Source organism: Biomphalaria glabrata, chromosome 15 (genome assembly GCF_947242115.1).
Source record: "Biomphalaria glabrata chromosome 15, xgBioGlab47.1, whole genome shotgun sequence".
Classification (NCBI taxonomy): domain Eukaryota; kingdom Metazoa; phylum Mollusca; class Gastropoda; family Planorbidae; genus Biomphalaria; species Biomphalaria glabrata.
The window spans coordinates 21,133,127-21,146,666 of record NC_074725.1 but is presented as its reverse complement, the minus strand read 5'-3'; the positions used below and the strand labels follow the sequence as shown (position 1 = coordinate 21,146,666).

Below are 13,540 nucleotides of genomic sequence, written 5' to 3'. Positions count from 1 at the left end.
TCTAAGTCAGTAAGAATAGCACATTAGGTTTTTGAAATAAAACTTTTTAATAGCAAGATAATGCACTGTAGATACCTCAGAATATGCATTTTGTTGGCTTTCAATACCAGAAATAGTGCCCGGCGGGGGGGGGGGGGGCGGAGGGAATCCCCCCCCCCCCAAAAAAAAAACCCTCCCCGAAAAAAAATCCTGGCTACGCCCATGATATATATTGTGTCGCCACTCGCCACCACTCTCTAATGTAGCCCTACATTCTAGAAACGTATAAATCCTTAGTAAATGTAAATTCAAGTTTGAGGGTATGGTACTAAACGTCACCAATCAACACCCCCCCCCCCCCGAAATAGCACTCGTAAGCCGCCTTGAAAAAATACGTAATTGAATGTCGTAATTGTATGTGTCTGGGTGTAATAAGATGAATAGTTGGAACGGTGTCGTCCACACACCGGTTCCCACCTCTCCTCTTAACGGAGGAAAAAACAGAAGACCTTTAGGTAGCATGTTTTCACAGCATTTTATATTGGAAATGAATGTGTTGGCTCAACGGGTAAAACCCATTTTCACACTCTACTGTTATTTTCGTTGCATGTCGATAAAAAAATATATAAAAAACATTCTCCATGTTTGACATAGCTCTAAATTCAATCTAATAGATCAACAAAAGGCAAACTAAGGGCCCGCAGGCCGCGTTTCATATCCGTCAAGTAAAAAATATTTTTTGTTTCTTTAAAAAATGGCTTTGCTCTCAGAAGACCAAACATAGCCTTTTCACAAATATTTTGCAAGCTTCAAAATATTACGAGATCGGATTTTCTATGGTATTTCTAGCTATTAACATCTAAACGTGACAGCCGGACGAAAATTAAACTAAAAGAGCCTTATCTCCTTTCGCGAGTCGCCAAAATGCCAAGATGGATCGGGGCATAAAAGGACAAAAAATAATTAGTAGATTACTGCTTTTCTCTTTCTCAACGCTCTAACTGCGGATTCGTTTGCTCAATTTGTTTTGCTATACTGGTACCGAAAAGAATATTCTTGCCTATCTCCTCTACAACAGTAGTTCATGCTGATACAGGGATTATTTGTAATTTAAAATGGTAATGGTGTTTCTCTACTCCTTACGGAACGCGTTACCTTAGAGAGTTAGTGTACTAGATCAAAATCTAGAATCATCACCATCTGGGTCATATGTGCATACAACCACACTAGCGTCACAATAAGTACTACATTGTACTGAGGCTAAAGAAAACAGGATAAGAGGTGAAAAAAACAACAACAACTGTTCGGTTATTTTTGTTTGTGTACGTCTATCAATTTAACCAGTGACGTCGCTCCCATGTCACATAGTACATTTTAGTACTTATTTAGACGCTAGTAAAAAATGTATTTAAAAAAAAAACAATGTCAAATACAATTAATTTGATTGGACAGTTCAGTTACTTCGACATCACAGTATTGTCGATAAGAATGTTTGATTTGCACTTTCAATTTCAAAAACACAAAAAGTGGTTTCAATGTATGTACTACTTCTGTTATCTGCGGCCAGTTTGACAGCGTTGAAAAGTTGTCTTTTTGATCTAGAAAACAACGTAAAGGGTTAAAGGTTCTGGAAACGCATGTCTATATATTCACGATTACATGATGTGTTCTCATTAGTTTGTGGACCAGTGGGAACGAGAACACAGCGTGGAATCCAGTAAGTTTAAGAGAACAATGTTACATGCTAGGAGTTAAGTATTTCTTTTCTCAGAACGTTTTTGTTAAAACACGAGATTGATTACTTTGTATTATCGTGTTGGCTCCATTGCCTTCATCTATATTTAGTCTTGAGAAAAGGTCAGAATTAAAAAAAAAAAAAAAAAAAAAAAGATACCTTTTTAAAGAACCGTTAATTACTATCATTTTTTCTTAAATATGCAGGGTTTATTTTCCTTTCTGCTATAAAAAAAATACTTAGTACCAATTGATCAACTAATTGGTTTATTTATGGATAGATTCGTGTATTGTCATCGACTATGAATACCTATACAAAATTTAAACTTGATCTGAGAATAGAAAGTGGAAAAAAAAATGTGTCTAAACATAATTAGGGGATTAAATCCATATAATCATTCACATTTCTCATTAAGTAGTATTTTTCCCCTTATTTCGATACGAAACAAAAAAATAATAACCATTAATTAATTAATCAATTGTAAAAAAAAAAAATTTATTGACTCATATCTTTCAATGTACAATAAATACGTGAATGGGAAACGGAATGAAAGCATGTTCAGACAGACAGAATGAGTTCTTCTTCCCTCCCCCCTTTCCCAACTGGTCAAGGCAAGTGATAGGATCATAGCGCATTGAGAAAGCTAGAGGCTAAACACAAACAATTGGTAAAATAAGAAAAATATAAAAAATAGTTTTAAAAAACAACAAGGCATATATTAAGCTTATTTGTATCAATTAGTTTGGATCAATAGTGTAATTAAATTGTAATAGATTTAGACAAGCAATAACAAAGCTTTAATAAAAATAAAAAGATTGTATTGTTATCTATTGTTTCTATTATATGTTTGTGTTCATGAAGTCTGAGACAGCTTATATCACCACTTCAGTGAAGTACTATTTCATTCCCTTGTTTGAGATACCAAACAAAGAAATTTATTACCAATAGTTGATTAACTAATTGTTTTTTTGTTGTTGTTTTTTTTTTTAAACTGATTCTTGTGTTGTCAGTTAAAAGAAATAATTATGCAAAATTTGAGCTTTTTCCAAGATTGGATGTCGGAGAAATAACGGGTACAAACTTTTGGCCAAAAAGACAGACAGAGAGACACACAGACAGACTAATTGATGAACTAGTTGGTTAACTTTGTCAGTTGTGTAAAGTTTGAATTCGATCCGAGAAAAGGAAAGGAGAGAAATAAACTGTACAAATATTTTTGCCAGACAGACTGACGGAGTGACTTGATATTAGTTCGGTAAAAAAAACAATACATAGTTACATATGCATAAGTATTTATGCTTAAATAAATGTATCAAAGGTAACATGTTTTTATTTCTAATTCTAGGAAAGACACATCAAACTAAACATAAAAATGAAGCTTCTCCTTCCATTAGTTGTGCTTGGCGTCCTCGTCATTTGCTGCCAGGCTCAGGATCCACTCAAGGAGAAAGTCTTGTGTATTATCGAGACACAGTTGTCCTCTTCGAGCTGTAAGAATTCTGCTAGACTGCAAGCCGACGCCGAAAATGACCCCGCCACCGCATGCGCCACCCTAGAGGCCCTCCGAGTCCTACTCGAAATTGTGCACTGCACCAGCGCAGACTATGATCTGCTTCACTCGGTCGTCTGTGAACAGAAGGACATCCCTTGCTCACTACCAGCCTAGTTCACAGAAGGACATCCCTTGCTCACTATCAGCCTAGAAGTACGACACGCAACAAATGACCACATTTTCCTACATTCTATGTACTGCGAATATTGGTTTCATTAATCGTATGCAATAAAATCAAATCGTCGATTTAAAACTGTTTTTGTTTAAAAAGAAAAAAAGGAATGTTTTTGCTATAACCCCGAAATATTAGGTCAAACATTTGAAGACAAGTCTCCTTGGCAGGAGCAACAGATTTAGAGGTTTAAAAAAAAAAAAAAGCTTGTCTAAGGGAAGGAACCGCTAAGTACTGCTATTTATCTGAAAATTACGGGGTTATCTTTCTTTCTGCTTTATAAAACAAAGTTAATTAATTAGTACTAAATGATTAAGTAATTGGTTAATTTTTTAAATGATTCGCGTATTGTTACTGACTTTGACTAATTATGGAGGCTCGGTGGCTGAGCCACATGACACCCTCATTAACCGTAGGCTGTAGAAACAGATGCCTTTTACATCATCTGCCCTATAGACCACAAGGTCTAATAGGGGAACTTTTTTTTTATGAATAATTATGCAAAATTTCAATTTGATCCGAGAATAGAAAGTGGGAGAAAAACGTGTCAAAACGTAATAAGGGGATTAAATCTCTCATTCATTCCCCTTATTTCAAAATCAAACAAAACTATTAATCACAAAATAATTAACTAATTGTTATTTTTTTTACTGATTCATCTCATGTCAGGCTTAATGAATAATTGTGCAACGTTTTCACTTGATACATAAATTGGAAATGGGAGTAAAATCATGTTAAACATTTTTTCCAGTCAGACAGACAGACATACGGACAGAGTGAGTTGATAGCCTAGACGTTTTGTAAAAACAGCAAGATAACAAGTAAATATTTTAATGGACCTCATTCACCAATCGTAAAGAAACAACATTGAGCCGTGTAATTCTCTTCTATACAAATAACGATCTAATTTTAATCAACAATAGTTATCACGTGACAGTTTTTCCGTTGTTTTATCAATATTATCACGTGACCGTTCGTTTTGGCGAATGAGGTCCATTGAAATATGTTCAAATTGGGTATACAAATATTCTTAAGTCTAATCATTTTCCTAAAATTTTCTAAACGTATTGTATGTTGGTTTTGAAAAAAAATTATGTTAGTTTTTTTTCGCCTGCTATCTTAGCTAATTGTATTTTATTTATCTTTAATTTTTCAGTATGATTTTTTTTTTTTTTTTTACTTTCTTTGTTGGCAACATCTCTAACTTGTTGTTTTGTTTCAGGGTAGCCAATTCAATTTCTCTCGTTGCAATTTTCGACAACTTCCCCCCCTCCTCCCCTTCTCTAATCCAAACCTATCAGCAAAAGTTAAAATAGTATTAAAATAGTGTAGCAATCAATAGCGTAGAACAATAAAGTTATTCATGTTTACGTTACTCAATTCTAAAATAGTATACATTTTCTTAAATAGTAATATCCACTTTTGTTCCTAATAGCCAGCGAGCAACTAATAGATACATTGGTAAATTTTCAATTTTTTTCATAAATTTATGTTAATTAATTATACCACCACATCATTATGATCAATTAAGTTATTCTTAATACAGCGGTTCTCAACCTTTTGAGGTCCGCGACCCCTAATACAATATTCGACTATGCGGCGACCCCAGCCATATTTTTTTTCGTTTGTAGGCCTAGCTAAATGGGATTTCGCTATGTTATAAAATCGTTATCAATATTTCTATATCTGATATCCATGATGCATTTTTATTGTTAGAAACTGAACCAAGCAAAAACGTAATTTAGTGTAAAATGTGTCAACTGAAATTTTAAATAATAAATCTTATCATAGAAAACGTACAGCCATTGATACAGTAAACGACATTGATACAAAAACATTGTTGCGACAGTCTTTGCAAACACACCCAACGTTAGTGCGAAGGATGTGCTTGTTTTTGTTTCACCAGATCAGGAGCTCTCAGGGCTGTCTTTGCAAACACACCCAACGTTAGTGCGAAGGATGAGCTTGTTTTTGTTTCTCCAGATCATGAGCTCTCAGGGCTGTCTTTGTAAGATCATGAAGACCGTGATCTCCTGCCTCAAGTCTACTTTACATGTTTATCTTAAATAATGATTTTACACTTCTAACTCAAAACAAACTCTGTATTCTCTGGTAAAATGCCGGGTTCTTCCATTTAACCCTCTCCCTTTTTTTTTTAGTTGATTTATTTGACTCTTGACGATCGTTTGATAATATGTAAAAAAAAAAGTTTTAAAAATTCTGATGAAAAATTGACGTAACACAATTTTCCAAAGGTGTCGCGACCCACAGGTTGAGAATCCATGTTCTTAATAAAAATATTCACTTATTAGTTTAATGTGCAAATTTGCAATTCAATATAATGGATTTTCTCAATTCTTTGCCATTGTTTGGCTGTAAGAGGAGATGTTATTGTGACCAAAGTGATTTTTTTTAAAACTGAGACAACCTTCCCAGGTGACATCCATCTACATCTTTTTTATTGCTTTCACAATAAACTCACATACCAAATGCATCACGTATATGTCTTTCTAAGGGAAGCTATTCAGTCAATGACAATCCACAATAACCATTCAAATAGCCCCCCTTTCGTATTATTTTTGTAAACTTCGGTAAATGTGCATTTAATTCTCTTGTTAATGTAATATAGAATATGAACATACAGTAAAGCGGTTTAGGCATACACAATGTACGTTAATTAGTAGTAGCCTTTATTTACATTTAAAATTCAATATAATGCCGTCGGTACATGATTACTCCAATTATAAAATTATGTATAGTTTCAATTAGTAAATTAAATTCTAGTGCTTCTTTGGTTTTTCAGTTGCCCCGCAAAAAGAAAGAGGTACCGTTAGTTTTTGTGTGGTCTGTCCGTCCGTCCGTCCTGTTTAGATTACAAAAAAAAATTAAAAAAATAGAATGATAATGAAAATGCGAAATAACGATTTATTAAATCTTGCCAAGTTCTGGTGCAATGACTACATTTACCTGCTGAAAGTGAACTTTTATGTTATTTAAGATTAATAGTGTGAGCAGGGTTTTTTTTTCATAAAAAATACACCTCTTATGAAACAATCTAGACATAAGAGACTATAATGAGAAAGAAAGATTATGTTTGTTAATTTTTTAAATGACATTTATTCATATAATTTTTTTAAAAATAATTTTATAACAAAAATATAATTTTATTATCTGTCTGCCTTCTGGTATAAAAGCTACAATAATTAACAATAAGCCTTTTTTTTGTTGTTATAAAGCTTTAGAATGCACACAGTACATTTTCAAGAATCGACTTCTTATATACAGTGGTGAATCCATTAAAATGTCTTTCAATGATAAATATACATATGTGTAAGTCTCCAAAGTGTCTATGATAATAATTTTACTAGAAGAAAAGTCGTTATTAGAAAAGCTATTGAAAATCTGATTTCAATTTTTGACAAGAAAATAACATATAATATAAGTCAGAAAGCTCATTACTAAAAGTAGATTGTTCAGTTTTGTTTTCAAGTAAAAAAACAATAACCACAAGACAACGCCAAATAATTCTTTAAAATCTCTCTTTTGAATTGTATTACGTTTGATGTTCTAATCAGAAGATACCGTATAGATGAAACGCATCCCTTTTGAAGTATTTTATCCCGTAGTCAGGATGAACAATTGGCTCTTCATTGGCCCCCAACAACTAGATGATCATTTAATCACATTGGTTTTTGTCATGGGTCACAGTACCTTAAGCCAATGCAGTGGGTTCCCCCGACCAATGCGACGCCGGAGGCCGAGCCCACTGGGGGCCCTCCAAATTCCTATAATGTGCCATTGCCCCCGCTGGGCAACGATGCAATGAGTTGCGGACTGGATGGTAAGCCTTTCTCACATCTTCACCACGTGCATGTACACTCGCTAGAGCATAATTATGGTAGCCCACTGAATATCTCTATGCTGATTAATTTAGTGCGTTTCCTTCCACCTGAAAGTATAGTTGTTGAATAAGTACAATCTTAATAAATTAATAGAGGAAATAAAGTGTCTCTGCACTGGTTCAGTTGTATCTTTAATTATTTCCAGCGTAGGTCAACACAGCTTATTTAATACACATAGTTCCGGGGTCTGAAGAAATGTCGACCTGTTAAAAAAACAAACAAAAAGGAAATACAGAATTCACGTATCGAATGTTGTTATATGGCCCCCTTCAGTCGTGAAGCAATTATGGATCATCTCATGGAAATGAGATGAATGTCTAAGGAGTCTAAGCATTAGCTGTGGTCTTAACGATGTTGCCCACACAGCGATTCTTCCTCTCCATGCAGATGATGTATCCACAAGAACGGCAACTGCCAATACAGTTTGGAAACAAGGTTCTGCCAAGGTATTAACTGTGTGCTTCAAGCTGCCTAAGGGTCGCCGGTTCCTGATTTTTCCTAAGGGTTGACGTCCCGAAGCCTTTCCCTTGATTGGGCATAGCTGCAAGGCAGTAGAGGTTTAAATTCAGAGATTTCATTCTACTAGGTGGGTAACGACCCCACCCTCCCCGAAGCTTACTGGCTTAGGTGCCAGCTACTCGCCTTCGCTCCTTGTTCTGTTAGTGAAAACAGTTCCGCCGGACTCAATTTCTGAGCCACACGTGAAGATTCCGCAAGCTTGTCATTGACGGAACTTGTAATGAATACAAGCACTCCACACTAACTATAAAATGCTTCCTAATGGCATGCGTCTCAACAAGCCTCTGACAACCAGTCCAACCCATGGCCGAATGCTGTTACACCACAGGAGATCTGCTGATATGTTTTATATTTTTCTTCTGCTTCCTGTCAAATGAAGTGTTCTCTCCAGCGTAAAGCCCAAAATTCTTCAATGTTGTCTTCCGTTCCTCTCCCTCCAATCTAAAGACAGTCATGTAATTTTTTGGTGTTTGGTGTTTCATGGCCAACGCCAACGCTTTAAGACCAGCTTAGACAGCAACTGACATCGTGGAGAGTACCTGGTTGCAGGCGCGACTTCGGAACGAGAAAGCTGAAGGGGCATTATGAAGCGGGTCTTTCCAAATCAAGTCAAAAGTTTATGTGGGAGATATTACGATGCGCGGATTAAAAAAAAATGGAGGATTCAGACAACGAATGAGAGAGAGAGAGAGAGAAAGAGAGAGAGAGAAAGAGAGAGAGAGAAAGAGAGAGAGAGAGAAAGAGAGAGAGATGAGAGAGAGAGAGGGATAGGAGAGAGAGAGAGAGAAAGAGAAAGAGAGAGAGAGAAAGAGAGAAAGAGAGAGAGGAGAGAAAAGAGAGAGGAGAGAGAAAGAGAGAGAGAGGAGACAAAAGAGAGAGGAGAGAGAAAGAGAGAGAGAAAGAGAGAGAGGAGAGAGAGAGAACAAGAGAGAGAAAGAGAGAGAGGAAGAGGAGAGAGAGAAAGAGGGAGAGGAGAGATAAAGAGAGAGAGAAAGAGAGAGAAAGAGAGAGAAAGAAAGAGAGAGGGAGAGGAGAGAGAGAGGGAGAATGAGAGAGAGAGGGAGAGGAGAGAGAGAAAGAGAGAGAGAAAGAGATAGAGAGAGGGAGAGGAGAGAGAGAGGGAGAGGAGAGAGAGAGGGAGAGGATAGAGTGAGAAAGAGAGAGAGAAAGAGAGAGAAAGAGATAGAGAGAGGGAGAGGAGAGAGAGAAAGAGAGAGAGAAAGAGAGAGAGAAAGAGCGAGAAAGAAAGAGAGAGAAAGAGATAGTGAGAGGGAGAGGAGAGAGAGAGAAAGAGAGCGAGAAAGAGAGCGAGAAAGAGAGAGAGAAAGAGAGAGAGAAAGAGAGAGAAAGAAAGAGAGAGAAAGAGAGAGAAAGAGAGAGGGAGGGGATAGAGAGAGAAAGAGAGAGAGAAAGAGAGCGAGAAAGAGAGCGAGAAAGAGAGAGAGAAAGAGAGAGAGAGAAAGAGAAAGAGAGAGGAGAAAGAGAGAGAGAAAGAGAGAGAAAGGAGAGAGAGAAAGAGAGAGAGAAAAAAAGAAAGAGAGAAAGAGAGAGAGGGAGAGAAGAGAGAGAGAAAGAGAAAGAGAGAGAGGAGAGAGAGATAGAGAGAGAGAAAGAAAGAGAGAGAGAGAAAGAGAGAGAGAGAGAGAGAGAGAGAAAGCGGGACGTAAAATTTCATTGTAAGAGATACACTAATTAACGGGCTAAAAAGGTTTGTTAGATTATGTGAGGCTCGTTTATTAAAATTAAAAAAAAGAGGGTGTTCCAATCATAACAAACATTATAAAGCCTGGGAACAATTCAACGGGCGTAGCCGGTGTGTACTGCTAGTAAAGAAACATACAGAAGATCTCTATCAACGTGAACTTTAAATACCAGAAAAAGTTTTTGTCTGGTATTTAAACCACGAAAACCAAAACAAAACGACTAAAGTGTTTACCACTAACTCGATGTTTATTCTGTTAGAAAGGCCAGCAGGTGGTCCAAGTAGAAACAATACACAATTAACTTTCACCCATTTCAAGTATTTTAGTTCTGTTTTTTTATATTCTCATTTCTGGGTCTTTTTTTGTGACTCATCTGCTTTCCCTTTTGCATGACACTTTAAAGACTTTACTTTTATTGTTTCTTTTTTTCCCCCTAATTCTTCTATTGAGAGCATCACCTCAGTCAGTGCTAATGTACTTGTTGATAAACGTCAGGTGAAAAACATCATTGTAAAAATTGAAACTAATTCACTTTGAAATCTAACTCCGTTGTGTGGATAAATATACTGTATTGTGGTATTATAGCCAGTCGAGCTAGTGTTTCTAGATAAATATATATTTGTGTTCTGTTAGTTGGCACACTGTTTATTCATTCATTGGCCTCCTTCAGTCGTAGAACGACTATGGTTCATTCGCACACTTCCTCATGTGGCTGTGGAGCCCTATTTTGGAGAGACACTTTCGTCCACAGATAGCGCAGTTTAAGGTGGCTTTTGCTAAGGTGGTAGAGGAGCCGGCCATTTTTCGCATTGTCCGTTTTTTTTCCTGGGCTGAGGTCCATAGTCTTTCGCTATCCATAGCTTTATTGGTCACTGTCTCTCTCCATCTGGTGCGGTCTAGAGCTATGTCTTCCCAACGGTCAGTATTGATGTTCACTGATTTGAGGTCCCGTTTTATTACATCTATGTAACGGAGGTGGGGGCGACCAGTTTTTCTTGAGCCAGTCGCGAGTTGTCCGTAGAGGATGGCTTTCGGGATGCGTTTGTCCTCCATCCGGCGAACATGTCCAAGCCAGCGCAGGCGGCGTTGTCTGAGGGCTATAAAGATGCTGGGAATACCTGTTCGTGCAAGGATCTCAGTATTGCATAACAAATGTTATGGGACCACCTGTTTATAGATGTACATAAACTTAAGCTCTGGCTAATTAAGATTTGACCAGTATACTCATACCGTCATCTACACAAGTACACTCTATTACTGTTAATCCATCTGATAATAAATTTGCTAATATAAAGCTGCGCACGCAGTTAACTTTTGATAACAAGTTTGCAGATGGCGTCCGGTCATTTAATCCATCTCATGGTCATTTATTCCCCCTTGTATTTTATCTCAGGTCATTAAACTCCCATGGTCACTTAATCTCCTGGTCGGCTAGTCTATTTATCCAAGATCTTTGAATTATACAAATTATGTACACGTATTTGTGTGTATATGATCACAATATGTATAGTGGGTTCGACACAGATGATAAACCGATGACAAGCGTAGGATGAGTTTAATCTTTTTTTTTTACTCACTGGTAGAAGTTTTGTACATGTTATTTCTCCTACTTTGGACTCTCGAATCAAGTTGAAACTTTGCACACCTATTCACTGTGCCTAACAACACAATTCAATTGAAAAATAAATCGACCATTTACAAAAATCAATTGGTCGTAATTAATTACTTTTGTTAATAAAATCTAGCTAAGGGGAGATAACCATGTGAGAAGAAATAGGTGTTTGCCTAAAAACTTGAAATAAACAATAGAAACCTAACTCTAAAACCTATTTTTATAAGCTCTTTCTATCTCAATGGCGAGAGTGTCGGCCTACCACCAAGGAGGCTTTAGCTCTTGAGTTCCAATTGAAGAGGAGCAATTTTTTTAAAATTGGTTTTGAAAAGCGTTCACAGAAACATTCTCCCATATTCTCCCTCCTTCATCCCCCCCCCCTTTCCATTGTTCATTAAAGTGTTAAATCATAGCGCATTGCTAGAAGTTGCGCTAGAAAACAATTAATTAAAAAATTAAATTTCACAAATGTATTATGTTGGTCTAGAGCAGTGATACCCAACCTAATTCGACTTGCGGGCCATTTTCATTTCCAACACACGTGTCGCGGGCCACATGACAGAAAAGGTTCAAAAACGAAATGAAATCGGCCTGAAACTATTTGATCAGGAACTTACATTAATTAATGAGACATTAGAAGTTTTTTTTTTTTTTTTTACGCTTCGGAAAGTGGTTTCATTTCTCTATTTAAAATGTGAGAAACATTGTAGCTAGCTCTACCACCGACTTATTTAATTTTTTTTGGTAAATATTCTCATCAACCCTCCAGTCGCATTTTTACAATCTTTTATTGGCGGCTCAAATCAAGAATGCTGTCATATTTGTTTTGTAAGGCCGTTGCATATGTTTTTTTTTCAACAAGCACACTTTCTTTACAAATTAAATATGTTGGCTAATTATTATGTTCAACAAAATAGTAAAGATCCGTTCCCCTTTCCTGGTAGATTCTACATTCAGAGTCCCGTTTCAGAAACGCACAAGCGTTAAAAGGTTAATAGTGAGGGCCCTAAAAAAAGGAAAATAAGCATTTTCAATTTTTTTTAATGAAAAAGAGGGGGGGGGGGGGTAATACTTTGTTCTGACGTTTTGGCGGGCCGGATAGAACCACGTCGCGGGCCGGATGGGGCACGCGAGTCGTATTTTGGGCATCACTGGTCTAGAGCTATTACAAATAAAGTACATGGATTGATTCAAAACTATTGCTACAACCACATCCAATATAAGCTTTTTTTTTTTTTTTAATATTTTCTTACATTTATTTATGCAAACTTGAGAATTGGAGACTGATTAAAAAAAACATACTGTTACAAATAAACAGTGACAAGTAGAGGTCAACGAGTGCCCCCAGCGAGATGACACAGCAGCCAGTGTTTTCTGGAATCTACATGCATAAACAAAGACAGGATGTGACGTTTCCTCACGTTTTGTTCCAGAAGATACTAGCCGTGTTTGTGCAACTTTGGAGGAGCGATTAGGGACTCTATATAAGCCAGAGAGTTAATGTGAAAGTCAGTCGTGAGTGAGTCGTATGGAGTCGTAGGTGGAATCGTCGGTACAGTCTTCGTTACTGTTGTCTACTGTGCGAGACAGTGGAAGAGAAATGTGTACAACTCGATGCAAGTTAACTAGGGTAGAGTTAACTGGAGTGGACTACTGTCGTTAAAGTATATACAGCTAACTACAGTGGACTTGAGCCGTTACAGTCGATACAGTCGATGTAAGACGTGTGCGGCTCTGATGTGGTAGACTTGAGTACGACTTGGTTCAGTTTTGGGAGACCTGGAGCGACACTGGGAAGTGTGTTGTTGGTCTGTTCTGTGGAATACGACTCGATGCAAGTTGAGAAGAGGTGAATTGCAACGAAGTATAGCTAACTGTAAACTGACAGATATTATACAGTCTTCTACTCTACATGTTACAGTGACAAATTGTTAGAGTTAATAGTCATTAAAGTTATATGAAACTGAAAGTTGAGTCGTCAAGTTCTTTGCAGTGTTTTTATTTGTGTGCCTACATTTAGCCAGAAGATCAGAAATACGTAACAATACTCTAATAAGATATATACAAAGAGAGTCAACGAATATTTTATTTAGCAACGTACAGAGTCGAGAGATGTTGGAGAGAAACCGGGGCCCTCGACATTTCCTAATGTCCCGGAGGAACTGTTTCTCCACATTCTTTGCCGTTTTATGTGCTGACACTTGCTGGCCAAATCCGAGGCGAAGGTCAAATGGCGATCCGCTCGCCAGTAGCTCCCTCAAATAGTTGACTTGCTCTCTTTACTGCATATGTAATAAGAAATATAGACGTATTGAAAGCCAAAGTGAATAGAAATAAAGAAATATAGAAATATACACAGATTCCTA

At 36.9% G+C, this 13,540-nt stretch overlaps 1 long non-coding RNA gene across 1 annotated transcript; it reads left to right on the top strand.

Moving 5' to 3' along the window:
* The first annotated feature begins 1,510 nt into the window (after nt 1–1,510).
* LOC106071685 (uncharacterized) lies at nt 1,511–3,519 on the top strand. Its single transcript, XR_008775029.1, has 2 exons — nt 1,511–1,696; nt 3,060–3,519. It is a non-coding gene; the product is annotated as an uncharacterized LOC106071685 (long non-coding RNA).
* The last annotated feature ends 10,021 nt before the right edge of the window (nt 3,520–13,540 follow it).